The sequence below is a fragment of the Asterias amurensis genome, chromosome 10, assembly GCF_032118995.1.
Source record: "Asterias amurensis chromosome 10, ASM3211899v1".
Taxonomy (NCBI): Eukaryota; Metazoa; Echinodermata; class Asteroidea; order Forcipulatida; family Asteriidae; genus Asterias; species Asterias amurensis.
In genome coordinates this window covers 8,892,617-8,906,097 of record NC_092657.1, presented here as the reverse complement: position 1 = coordinate 8,906,097, position 13,481 = coordinate 8,892,617, and the positions used below count along the sequence as shown (strand labels likewise).

Genomic DNA, 13,481 nt, shown 5'->3' with positions numbered 1-13,481 from the left:
GAAACTAGTTGGTGCCCGTACTTGGCCACTGTAAGATTTTTGAGCGAGCTGCTCCACCAGGTGTTATGGTCCCAGGTGGGGATCAAATAGCCAAGATTTGAGTTTAAATCGCTGACCCCCTTACCTTGTCGATTTTTGAATATTTTGCATGGTCTTCTCGTAAACGAACACTTAAACGAATGAAACAGGATCAGTGGGCATCACTCACTCCAGGCAGCTACTCCCTATAGCACAACACGAATGCTTGAGGAGTTTGAATGAAACCAATGTTCAGTTTGAACCTTGATTTGTGAGTGTACAGTTTTTATGGTTTATAAACCATGGTTTGAGAAAATAGGAATTTTTGGGTTTATAAACCATCATTTGTGAACAAACGATTTGCATGGTATATAAACCATCATTGAAAACAATATTGGTAAAAAAAACGGCACCCAATATAGTGCCCTTTGTCAAATCGTTTAATGTTTTCTTTGCATGTTTTATATGTAAACCCTAGCATATTCTTTCAACTATTGTATGGTTTACATACATGAATATACATGCAATTAAAGTTTTGAAATTATGGTTTACAAACCATAAAATCATATAAACCATGAAACATGTTTTTTTTTAAGGAACACGTTGCCTGGATCGGACGAGTTGGTTTATAAAAAGCGTTTGAAACCATTTGGTATGAAATGTATATGGTTGGAAAGATATTTTAAAAGTAAAATATAATGATCCACACAAGTATCACTCGAAATTGCATGTTTTTCTTTTTACGTCGCGAACTATCACGGTCGGCCATTTATGGGAGTCAAAATTTTGACTGCAATAAATGGCCGACCGTTTTATTGGACGAGGTAAAAAGAAAAACCTCGCAATTTTGAGGCATATTTGTGTAGATCATTGTATTCTACTTTTACATCATCTTTCTAACCATATGCATTCTATAACAAACGGTCACAAAACGCTTTTCAAAGACAAACTCGACCGATCCAAGGCAACGTGTTCCTTTAAGTATGTCTATAAACCATTCAAAATGAGTTTTAATAAAAATGGTAAATGATGCTTTCAATTTTCATGGCCATGAACCATGTTTTCAAGATTTACACTCTTGGTAATTACTCAAAATAATTGTTAACATAACGTACTTATTAACAAGCACTAAAAAGCTGTTAGTAGTATACAATGTTTTGAGAAAAGGCACCTCTGAAGAAAGTTAGTTATTCAGAAAGAGGTACCTTCTCACTTAAATATTTGAATTGAAAAAGAAACCTCAGCTGAGGTCTCGAATTCAAGGCATTTGAAACACAAAACTCGTGAGACGAGGGTGTTTTTTGTTCCATTATTCTCTCAATTATTCGACGATAAATTGAGTCAAAATTTTCACAAGTTTGTTATTCTGTGCAGATGTTGAGATACACCAAGTAAGAAGACTGGTCTTTGATAATGACCCCAAAATTATGTCCAGTGCCATTAAATTGTCATGGTTTATAAACCATGTTTTGTACGTGCTTAAATGTTCGTGGTTAAAAGAATAAAAGAGTTGCGACAAGTTCTTTTACAGCTTTTTAAAACTGGCAGGGTTATGGCCTAGGAAAGGTCCTCGCCTTTAGCTCAGGCCTTCATCGCATGGCCCTTTTAGAGCTCGTCGCCTACTCTTTTTTCCCTCATTCATCCACAACAAAATTTACATCTTATTTTAACAAACTAGGTTAAAAGTATGTCAAAAAAGCGCCAAATATTCTATTGACAAATGGCACCAATCAAAAACATTTTTCTCCAGTGATGACTGTCTGCATCTTTTCGAGAACCCTACGTAGGCCTCAGGTAGATGACTCGGCCAAGTTCGGAAGTTGATCAATGCGACACCTGCTAGGGCACCTGGTGGCAATAGGTAAGCCATGTGTTGCAGCATGTGCCACACTGCACTACACTGTGGTTGAAAGTCAACATCCAGTACATAAATCATCTTCATACATATGTCGACTGCTTGGAGAATCGAAGAACACAATACCGCCTTTCTCTCCACAACCATGAAGACATGGTTCGGGTTGTATCTACTTCCTCTGAGAAGAAGTATGAAGGGCTGTGGGCGTTCTTTCGCTGGAATGCTAGCCATATAATGCTGGATGTCGGTACCTTCCTGTGTTAAAAAAAAAATACAGATTCAAATTTTACATAAAAGAACGTACATAAAATAGTGGGCACAAAATTAAATAGCTGAAGATGGGGCTTAAAAAATAAATGGGGTCAAGTGGATTCTAAAGCCACATTTGTTTTCAAGAAGTATGGGGGTCCATTGTGCTTTTAAAACAAGTGTTTTGGGTTTATTTTGGCTTCTTGGTCGTTAAGCCCTCGAGGATGATTATTTCATTATACAATTGTTGCACGCTGTGACGAGGTCAATGGCGTATTGTACACCCGAGGGGGGAAAGGGCACCCGAAGCGCAGCCGAGGGTGCCACTTTTCCTCGAGGGTACTTGACTCATTACCATACCTTTTATTTTTTTTTAAGTTATAAGCAATTTATTAGATTATTAGTATTTCGTACAAACCTTAATGCAATTTGTCATCTATGAAATTTATATGATGTCATATTTCCATTGGGGATACAAAATTTAATAAGTATTTTGGTATGGTTTCACCCATGTACACTGATGTGTGTTAGCTGTATAACTAGTATTTTCTAACTAGCATGTTTTAGAAGTGAGTACAGCATCGATATATGTTACGTATTAAATTTGCATTGGGGTACACTTTTAATCAGCATCTGTTTTTCACAGAACTCGGTGCAAGGGTAAAAACCAACACGGGCAATTTTGGTCGAGGCAACCATTTCCATCCTCATTTGATTTTTGATTCAGACACAAATAAATTTTGCTAACCTTCTTGCAACTACTTTTAAATACAGTTTGAATTTCATCAGGTTCAATATGTTGTCTCTATGTACTAACATTCAGCTTAACTACATCATAGGTCACTGTTCATGCCGATATGTAAAACTGTTGAGAATGCTCAACTTAAAAAAAAAAGATCTTTGTCTGCCCATTTCAAAAAAAAAGAAAAAACAGTGCAAAAACTAAAAATTCTATGCAACTTACAATTCCTGGATCTAACAGGCGAGGATAAGCCTCCAGGATCTCTGCTGTAGTTGGTTGATCTTTCTTTATCCAGTTGTAACGTGGTTTACAGGTGTTGCCCATGTATTTTAAATAACAATGCCTTTGGTTCTTCATTATGTTTCATCCATGTTATTGCTTCTTTAACTAAAAAAATAACAAGAAGAAGAAAATATGAGCTGAATAATTCCATAGCTTATTTCATTGAGTGTAACAAAAGATGGCAACTCGTCACCAATTTTTACAGGACAACCTTTTCTTACCAGAATAACTCTGCTTAAAGGGTCTATGTAACTTTTTCAGGACAAAAAACACAATGTCCACAGATTTACACTAAACTTACACAGTTTGAAAATAATGATAGTAGAAATGTAATGAAAATAATTATCGTCTCATGGCACGAAAATTATTTTAATCATTTACAAACATATTTTCATGAAATTGTTTTACTCATTTCTCAAAAACTACAGCACCTCAGTAAGTAATATTTGAAGTGAAGCTTTCCACTATCATTATCTTCAAACCCTGTAAGTTTAATGAAATCTATGAACATTTTGAAAAAGTACCCAAATACTTTAACTATCCAACTGACCATTTGGAAAACAAATCATGAATTTGCACTTGAAATAATAAATGAGAAATAAATACATGTGAAAACCATGTGTTTTAGAAATGCAGGCTAAAACCATATCAATGCTTTTTAAGTATATGGGTTACTATATCCAACTGTAATCTGTTTACAAGTGCCAAATGGCAATAATAATGGTGAAACACTTACCTTCTGACTCGGTCAGTTCAACAAGATGTGTTATTTCCTTTCTTTTCACAGGTGTCTTCTTCTCACTGGTTTTCCCGGTGGTCTCTCTCATGTACTTGAAATGTTTCATCCTAACGTACCGTAATCGGTCTTCTAGGCTGCCACCTGCAGGATGATTTCTTCTGCCTTTCACAAACCACTGCTCCTGAGATAAAAAACAACAAAAACAAAACAAAACAAAAAAATTATTGTTTGAGTAGATAAGTGACCTGCACCAAGTAAATGAGTTGATGCTTACATGTAGCAGGAATATATAGGGCTTGATAAACTACTTGAGGTCATTAGTAGATCAGAGACTAACACATTTCTTCATATCAGCAGTATACAGATGAGGGACTGAAAAAGAAACAGTTTGAGGAGCGTGGTTGAACCATTTTAAAATTTGCACCTAAAAGCTGTCATAATGTCAAGTTTTTAGAATTACATGGGAGTGATAGAAAAACCATCATGCTCTTTCCACTTAAAACTTTGTTACAAAGACAAGAAAACAAAAACATTTTTTCTTTATTTTTTGCTTCCTTTTGCCATATCCAGTCTTTAAAATAAATCACACAAGTTAAAATCCTTATTTGTCAGGATAACACAATATGATATAAATGCAAAACTTACATATCCCGTTATGCCGTCTGTGTCTTTGAGGAAGGCGTAATTCTCAACGAGGCTATTGGCCATGGTTTCTTTTATGTACGCTGATGGACTGCAAAATATAAATAAAATAATAACATGTGTGTCACCAAGCCTAAATTTATCTTCCCTTAAATGTGAAAATTGCTACCACCTTTCATTTGCCTCCTGTTGTGGTTTGCAGTTAAGAGCACACAACACAAGCTCTGGTTTGTCAGCAGAATGTGGGACCGAGTCCCAGTCAATTCAAACCTGTAACATTGCATCCATGGCGTTATATAACTTGAAACATAGCCATTGCACAGTTTCACACAAAACAACAACTTCGATTGTCATCAGACAAAGTGGAGATCAATGTGATACCTTTTTCTTTTTTAAAGGAACACGTTGCCTTGGATCGGTCGAGTTGGTCTTTGAAAAGCGTTTGTAACCGTTTGTTATTAAATGCATATAATGATTAGATATTTTAAAAGTAGAATATAATGATCCACACAAGTATCACTCAAAATTACGTGGTTTTCTTTTTACCTCTTAGACTAACACGGTTGGCCATATGGGAGTAAATTTTTTGACTCCAATAAATGGGCGACTGTGTTAGTTCGCAAAGTAAAAGGAAACCCATGCAATTTAGAGGCACATTTGTGTGGATCATTGTATTCTACCTTTAAATATCTTTTTAACCATCTGCATTTTATAACAAACGGTTTCAAACACCTTTCAAAGACCAACTCGACCGATCCAGCAAGGCAACGTGTTCCTTTAAATTAGCAGACAAATATTAAAGTCTGAGAGAGTTCAGTTTAGCACACATGAATACTTACTTAAAACCATGTTTCTCAATCAGGTGACTGACAAGAGTCTGCACAAGTTTTCTACGATTTGTAGGTAGAAGCACCCCATCGTTTTTCATCTTGCCCACCAAGTCACCCTGATTTCCCTTCAACAGAATGCCTTCAATAGCCTGCAAAATATTCAATTGCAAGATTTACAAATTTTACTCAGAAGCAGAATAAAAATTTCAGAAAAGAGCTCCTCAGGAAAAATGAGGGTCCCTGGAGAAACTGGAAGAAATCTTATGTGATTTTTTTTTATAAATATGTTTTAAAACGATGACACTGACAACGAATTGGTTTCCCTAAGTTTAACTTACAAATAGATGATACTTGGCTCTCTTATGTGTATTCTCTTCTATATCCACACTCTTCTTCTGCATAATCTGTATTAATCAAAGAAAATATACTTGTCAGGTCCAAACAAAGTAAACATGAACCAACTTGTAAAACAAATTAGGTTGATTTGTGGTAGAAATTTTCTTTTCTATGAGCTGACTAGGGAGGTATAGCCGCACCAGCTGCTTGTTAGGAAGGCCTGTTGAACAACCAGGAATACATTTCAGATAATGACACTAATTGTACTAACCTTGTTTATATAGAGCTTTATACAAAATGATACAAAGCACTTAAGGAATACAAAAGCAACCAAACAAGATGAGCATTAAACTACACCTTTTACAAACAATAACAATGCAGTTAACAGTAATACAAATAAATGTAAGTTAGGAAAGGGGTGGGTTTTAAATTGGGATTTGAAGGAACTCAGGGTAGGCCCTATTGGTTATACAGACAGTTTGAGTAAGACAGTTCAGCATTTTGGCCCATCATCATCATCATTCTCTGTGGACCATCAAGGGGGACGTAGAGCCAAACCAGACGATTGCTTACAGACTGCCACAGCTGCTGTGCCGGTGAGTGGTGGTCGACTTCTAGCTGGCGCAACCAGGTGTTGCGTGGTCGCCCTCTGGGTCTCTTCCAGTCAGGGCCAGGATGTAGTCCCCCTTGAGTGTTGACGCTCAGCTTGAGGGCAGCAAGTGCTGGAGTGTTTTCTGGAAGCCGACGAACGTGGCCAAAGAGGGAGTGGCGTTGCCGTGAGATGGACACACAGATGTCCTTGAGACCGGTGGTTTCCAAAATTGATTCATTGGAGACAAAGTCTGACCAACGGACACCGAATATCCGCCATTGGCATCTGGTGTTAAAAGCTTGAAGGCTACGGCCATCCTCTACGTAAAGTGTCCAGGTTTCTGACCCATAGAGTAGGATGGGGAGAACGCATCCAGTGTGCACCCTCAGCTTGCTTTTGAGGTTGAGAGGTTTGTTCCGCCACACGCAATCTAACTGGCCAAAGACTGAAGAGGCGAGTCCGAGCCATTGATGGATGTCGGGAGAAGAGTGACCTTCAGAGCAGATGTCGCAGCCGAGGTATCTGAACTTATGGTCCCGACAGGCTGGCTCGGTTGCAGCAAAAGCTTTCGAATCTACATATGTTTTGTGAGTCAATCAATACTACAGCTGATGAAGTGGATCTTAAATTATATGAAGAATAGACTGACGCGTGTGGAGAAGGTTGCAAATAAATAATAATAATAGTGGCTTCTTATAAAATAGCGTGCATGTCCGTCACTCAGTAACGCTCCTGGCTCTGTATTTCTTGGCACTACATTTACATTATTAGACCTAACCCTTTTATAAATAATAATAATAAGACTTGTAATGCGCACATATCCACCCTGCTGGGTGTTCAAGGCGCAGTAAAACCAAAAACAAAACAAAAACAAAGCACAACACAAAGAAAGACAGACACAACAAAATTAGTCATTGAAAACCTGTGACATAAGATAAGTTTTGAGAAGAGACTTGAATTTTGCGGTACAAAGATAAGATCGAAGATAAGTGGTAGAGAGTTCCAGATGCGTTGGGCGGCTAAAGAAAAAGACCTGAGTGTCACCCCATGAGTGTCGAGACTTGGGTTCAATGAGGAGAGAAGCATTGAACTTGATCAAAATTCCTTGATACTTGAAGCAGTTCAGAAATATAGTGGGGAGCCTTGCCATAGAGCTTTGTGGATAATGAGCATCACCTTGAAGATGATTCGTTGAGAGATAGGGAGCCAGTGTAGTTCTTTCAGAATGGGGGTGATAACAGGATTTTTTAGACATTGTCACAATGTGGGCAGCAGTATTTTGGAGCCGTTGACTGTAGAGAAGAGCATTGCCGTTGACAAGACGAGAGGTAACAAACGCGTGAATGAACTTTTCAGTGGCACTTTTGTCCATGTACTTGCGAATCTTACCTATATTCCTGATGTGATATGATGATAAACGAACATTGTTGTTGATGTGTGTCTGAAGTGTCATCGATGAATCAAAAATAACCCCAAAGTTCCGAGCTTTCAGCGAGGGAGCTATCCGAGCATCACCGATGGAGATGTATGGCACTGAAACCTTAGATAACTGTTTACGTGACCCAAAAAGAAGGAACTCTGTCTTATCATCATTTAACTTCAGGAAGTTTTGTTGTGGGTCCAACGTCGAATCTCTTGGATGCATTTCTCAAGTCTTGCAATAGATGCATTGGCGTTTTCTTGAGAAGTATGAATGTGATCAGAAATACGTGATGAAACTACTCGTTCGATGACTTTTCAAAGATATTTTCAGTTTGCAAATGGGCTGTAGTTTTTTAATATCTCCTTGTCCAGGTTTGGTTTCTTGATGAGCGGCCTGATGTAGGAAACTTTGAGGCTATCAACTGAGAGATTCGTTTACAAGCTTATATATGTCAATGTTTTGCTTTATCATGGATGTTGACCTGGATCTAGCTCACAGGATTTTGAAGGAGATTTCATAATAACCCTTTGAATCCCATGTTATGTTTTAAAAGGACATAGGTGACGTGGTGCAAATTGCTGCTGATCAGACCAGGAACCCTTGGGCAAACCCCTTTTTTCTTTTACATGCATTACAGAACACATTGGACCAACGGCTTTACATTCCATCCGAAGGAGAAAGTTGGACGAAGATAAGTTGGAGCTAACTAGAAAATGATTTATATGCAAGTACTACATTCATTAATTCAATCCTTGGGAAAAAGAGAAAACCGGTAAGGATGCAGACACAGTAACAAACCCCCGTTATCACTATGCAGGCTCCACATTGACAACAGGAGTATGGGTCGAGGATGAGGCCAAAGCAGACACTGATGAACTCGCCTTGGTAGAACGCCATGATGGGCCGCGACTCTGCTGCGAGCGAGACATCCACGTACCAAAAAGTATGAGCTGTGCACACAGACAGCAAAACAACATCAAACGCAAACCAAACTGCAAACCAAACTCGTAACAGGAAAAGAAACAGGGATGAACTCAAGTTGAAAACAAACTTCAAAAAACTCCAACAACTAACAAGCAATTACAATTGCCTTATGCAGGTTGATGTCGCACTACTATATAGTAAGTCTGGTCATCTTCATCATAGCTCTGCACTGCATGAACAGGTCTGTAGTCCCCAAGTTGATTGGCCTGGATTACTTGCATATTGTTAAGAGTGGTAGTCACAGCATATGCATAATAACGTCTATCAAAGTAATCAAAGTAAAGGGTGGCCCACAGTTGCAACGAGAAGTAGATATTACCGTTGTATATGAAAACTTCTTGAACTTCTCCAAATTCGGGAAGGTCCTTATTCCACCCAAGAAGGACCATAGTGTGGGGTCTGAACTTGTAACCATTCAGTATTACTGCATTTGAAAAAGTTACATCACTGTAGAGAGGACACTGAAGTAACGTGCAGACTGTTTCAGCACTTTGCAGAGTTGATGCTGAGATGACATCTTGACCCAATACTTCCATTTCCCTTTGCTCTATGTCTTGCTTGAGGAGAAAACCATAGTTCTGTTTGATCTGTTGTCTCTTAGCTACAGTTTTAGCAATGTTGATGAAGTTATTTGAAGCCCTTGCAATTCGCTTCAAGCCCTTGTGCTTAGCTTCAAATCTCATGCATGTGAAGTTGTTTAATGGCCCAAGAAGCCTCATAGATCGAGGATAATGAACCAGGAAATGCTGCTTGGGAGTCAGTGGCATGTCAAAAACAGCTTTATACAGTTGAAGGTGTTCAGCTATTTTACCCTTCAGCATGTAGGTAGCTTCAACAGTTATGATGGGTGCTTGCAGAAGTTTGTATATATCTAGGAGACTTAACAAAACTTGCCATGGCTCTGAATCTTGTTCCACCTTGTCACCAATAAGCATACACAAATTGTTGAACAAGCAATTCATTTGTGCAGCTTTTTGGCCACTTGCCCCTTTCGGATTCAACAAAGATGTCGTTGTCTTTGGACTTTGCTCATTTGCTGATCAGTAAAACCATAACTGAAGCTGGCTATTCTACCATTCAATTCATCAAGTGAAAGTGCCTGCTCATCTATCAAACATTTCAAAACCAACTTGACTACAAGTGGAACCATCCCCTCCAAAAGATCATGCATGATGTCAAACGTGCTGTTCTCAACGACATGAAAATAAGGCAAGTTGTCCATGCTGCTACTTCTTGCCACACCAGTCAGTGTCAGATTTCCAACCTCAACATCCAGAGCAAAATTCTCTTTGGTTCGTAGCTGATCCTTGTCTTCTTTCTCCATTATTTGGCAGTCATTTCTGTGTGATCGACATTCTCTGCAGTAATGGTTGGCCGTAAATCCACAAGCAAACCCCAACATGGAATTAAGTCCTAGGTTGTCACCAACAACTTGGAAGACTTTTGGGTGAACACGTCCCTTAAATTCACCACAATCGAGTACGATGCCATCAGTATACATGTTGTGTAGTTCAGCACAAATAACCTCCAGAACTGAATTGATTCCATGCTTTGTGATTAGTTTTGATTTTACCAGGGCTACCAATAGTATGTTACTTAACAAACTCTGGTATCTTCTTGGAAGACATAGCACCGACGCACAAAATGCACATAACTTGTACGTACCCCTTCTGGAGCCCAGAGGATTTGCAGGTTCGAAATCATCGCTGTACAACAACAAAGGCAAAACCAAACCCTCATCACGACCATCTTCTTTGAAACTTTTCTTGTATAGTTCACCATCACGGTACGACTTCAACACACCCATTTCCTCGAATGCATTTACTTCATCTAGAATGACACGCATCATTCCTGGTTGCTCCAAAAAAGCTTTCAAGACTCGATCTAAAGGAACATACTGAAACTCTTCGGGCTTTCTTACTTGTGCATTCGCCCTGTGGACCTGTCTAAGGTTGCTACCCAACTATGTCCCATCAATTTGCTCTCAGGTAGAATGAGGACTTCTTTATCCAACATGTACTCCATTTGCAGCTTCTCTGACTTCATGCAGTCCATGGGGCACTTTAATTCATCACACAACTCCAAGGCAGCCGCAAACGATCCTTGGTTTATTAGTCCACTCTCAAACTCTCTTTGTAGTGAGCAAATGTTCTTAACCATACAGACAGTCGATGCAATGACGTCTTGGACATTTTCAGTTCTTTGTTTCACTTGTTGATGTTGGCAAATCTTTATACTTCATGTGAGAATCCAACAAGGCCATTTCGTCTTGCAAGTTGGGGTAAGCACAATCTTCATCACTGCTGGAAGATTCATCATTTTCAGCTTCTTCTTCAAACTCCATGTAGAAGTTATCCGCACGCGGTTCACCACTTTCAGGTATCGGAAGTTGGGGTACTTGTGTATGGTGTTTCTTGACGTGTCTTTTATATGTCTTGCAGTGGGCAAAGGCATACTATTTGAGTAATTGAACCTGCATGAATATTGTGGACATATTTTAAATGAGAAAACAGCTCCAATGCATTGCCCTGCACCTTGAGACACTTGAAACAAGTAAGACATTCATTTACCTCATGATCTGCATCATGCTCTACATTTTCTGCAGTCTCCTCTGTTTGATCATCATCTACAACTTCGTCCACTTCTGCATTGAGCTTTACCAACAACTCTTGATGCCTTTGTTGAAACTTCAGCCTTGGCCCCGCCTTTGGGACAAGCTCCTTTATTGTGTCAGCATCAAGAAGGAGAAATGACTCCATGTCAACTGCATTATCTAAAAAGTAGAACAGCAAAGCAATTATAAAGTTCATATTTTCCAGCAGTTTCAACCAATCTCTGTTTTTTTTGTGGATTTAATTCATAAAAATGAACATTAACATTAGGCCTACACTTCATGCATTCTGTATGGCCATTCAGCTTTATAAACACAAACAACTTTTCTGTACCTCGTCATGGTCAGGGGTAAAATAGGTAAGGGGGGGAGAAGAATAATTGTCTAAACTCACTCAGCTAATTATAATACTTTTTCCTTAATTAACTCCGCTCATACTTTTTTTTTTTTTTAACTCAAACTAAGGTGTGAGTAAATATTAAATGTCACAACCTGTACCTGGGTGTGAGTTTACGTGTGTACGAGTTGGTTGGCGTACACGTTAGCATGTGTAACAGTTGATCTGTTTCCTATAAAAATACACATGAGGCTCTGGATTGCCAAAATTGCTCAGAACCCAGCATGCATAATTATGTACTCTGATCACTAGTTCGTTGAGGTTAGAATTCTACCTCATCAATGGTCAGCTGAATGAAAAGACTACATCCCTGATACATCCCTGATACTTCCCTGATACAGCAATTGTCATCGTTGCCCCTACCGATTGCCGCAATGCCCTTCAAAAACCCAATTACACGTGTAGGTTAAATATTATTTAGTTTGGTCAAGTGGGTCAAAGCAGTTTTGAAAAAAGATTCATTGTGATTATTTTACAGTGTTGTTTGACAGCAGTAAGATTTGTACGAGTTCAAAGTGGACCGCATGTGTATACGTAGTGTAACAACAGACATATACATGTTTTGTTACTACTGATACTCGTGTAGGAACTACATGTAAACCAAAGATTGTTGGGAATTTTCCATGGCCGATGTAAACACACCCAGGCCCAGACAATTAGAGACTCATGTAAAGTAAGTCATGCAGCAGGCATGCAGGGCTTGGATTGCATAAAAGCATGTGTCATTATTGTGTGTTGTGTAGTGTAATAATCCTGGTGTCATGGGTTTCTGAGAAAAACGTGAAAATAAAAAACCAATGTGTTATTTTAAATCACCTTCACCTATCCAACCTTTTTACAATACACTTTACACTTAATGGTGTGTTGAAATCTAAAAATAAAAGTTTTACGTTGCGAGAGATCGCCCGCCATTTACAGTGGTAAATGCATCACGACATTGGAGCGCATGTCGTAAAAATTTTTCCAACACTTTCAGTGGTTGGTATTTTATTGAATATTCAGAACCTAGATGGCGTGCAAAGTAAATCATAAATCTCATTCAATTAATATTTTAAAAAATGTAATTAAATTTTTGTCATAAGGCATAAAAATTATGTGGCCACTTGTTTAGAATCCTGAATGATACAAGACATGACAGTACAACACCCCAACCCCTCAAAGAAGCACAAACACTTTATACCATTGATCTATTTTTCAATATTTCAGACCAGCCATGTTTGGCCAGAAGAAACCCATGGTCTGTAATGTCTGTTTATTTTCTCTTTTATGTAGACTATTATTCAATACCTAAATCAGAATTCATTTACACTTTCTGCAGTAAATCAAACAGTTTTTCATTTTCACTTTATATTTTCCCCCCATATATTGGCACAACTTTTTAATACCTTCTGACGGGCCTGGCTGATGCGCTACTGTACTGCACAAGCTCTAGCACTGACATTTATTTTCATTTTTCCCAATATCATTTCTTTAACACGGGAATTCTGTGTCTGATGACGAATCAAGTGGTGTAAGTATAAAATCATTATTTGAGTTATAATTTGCACGCCACACACACACACCACACACAACACTTCTTTGGTGGGAACTTGCACGCACCCACAAAAGTGCAAAAAGTGTGCAATTGTGGACCTCCTATTAGCCCTCTTTATGCCATATTTTCCCTGTTAAACTTTTGTTTACCACAGCTCCCATTGGTTTTGTACACGATTTCAAACTATATTTCAAACTCTAGACCTTCCGAACTGGAAAAACTGTCCACTTTTGTTACATGTCCCAGT

The 13,481-nt window shown here is 38.5% G+C and overlaps 1 pseudogene; it reads right to left on the bottom strand.

The window, feature by feature from the left end:
- Nucleotides 1-200: 200 nt before the first annotated feature.
- Nucleotides 201-12,051, bottom strand: LOC139942613 (uncharacterized; annotated as a pseudogene).
- Nucleotides 12,052-13,481: the final 1,430 nt, after the last annotated feature.